A 1,069-nucleotide genomic window follows, 5' to 3' on the forward strand; every position below is an offset into this window, starting at 1 on the left:
CGGATGGGTAAACTGGTACATCCAGACAATAGAATATTAACTGGTATTAAAAAGAAATGAGCTATCAAGCCATGAAAGACATGGAGGAACCTTAAAGGCATATTACTAAGTGAAAGAAGCCAATTTGAAAAGGCTTCATACTACATGATTTCAACTCTATGACATCATGTTAAAGACAAAACTATGGAGACAGTAAAAAAATTAGTGGTTGCCTGGGGTTGGGGAATGGAGAGGGAAATGATAGGCAGAACACAGAGGATTTGGAGGGCAGTGAATATGCTCTGTATGATCTGATAATGATGGATATGTGTCATTATACATTTGTCAAAACCTATAGAACATACAATACCAAGACTGGACTGTGATGTAAACTATGGATTTGGGTGATTATGATGTGTTAATGTAGGTTGATCAGTTGTAACACATGTACCCCTGTGGTGGAGAATATGGATAATAGGGGAAGCAGTGCATATGTGTGGGCAGGGGGTGCATGGAAAAATCTCTGTATTTTCTTAATTTTTCTGTGACTCTAACAACTCTAAAAAATGTTCTAAAAACCGAATGCTCGAAAATTACTCTAAAAAATGAAGTTAAAAAAAGTCAATAAAAAATTATACATTTGTCAAAGTTCTCATGATACATTTACAATTAGCAATAATCGCGCCTCGGATAAACCTCATTGGTTACGATACTGCCACTGCGCAAAGCTCTCATGATACATTTACCAAGATGGAATATATTCTGTGATGTAAAAAAACATTAGCACATTTAAAAAGATTAAAATCAAACAAAGTACATTCTCAAATCACCGGAATTAAATTAAAATCAATAACAGAAGGATATCCATAACATATTAAAATATTTGCAAACCAAATTATACAGTACCAAATAACCCATGGGTTAAAGAAGAAATAAAATGGGAAATTAGAACACATTATGAACTTAATGAAAATTAAAACATACTATTTCAAAATGTGTGGGGAGGAATTTAAATAGTGCATGCCACGCAGAGACCTGTATTAGAAAAGAGGAAAGCTGGGTACCTGGGTGACTCAGTCGGTTAAATGTC

General features: G+C 34.4%; 1 pseudogene; it reads right to left on the bottom strand.

Moving 5' to 3' along the window:
- Window positions 1–577: 577 nt before the first annotated feature.
- LOC118530212 (U4 spliceosomal RNA) lies at window positions 578–709 on the bottom strand (annotated as a pseudogene).
- Window positions 710–1,069: the final 360 nt, after the last annotated feature.

Source organism: Halichoerus grypus, chromosome 1 (assembly GCF_964656455.1).
Source record: "Halichoerus grypus chromosome 1, mHalGry1.hap1.1, whole genome shotgun sequence".
Lineage (NCBI taxonomy): Eukaryota > Metazoa > Chordata > Mammalia > Carnivora > Phocidae > Halichoerus > Halichoerus grypus.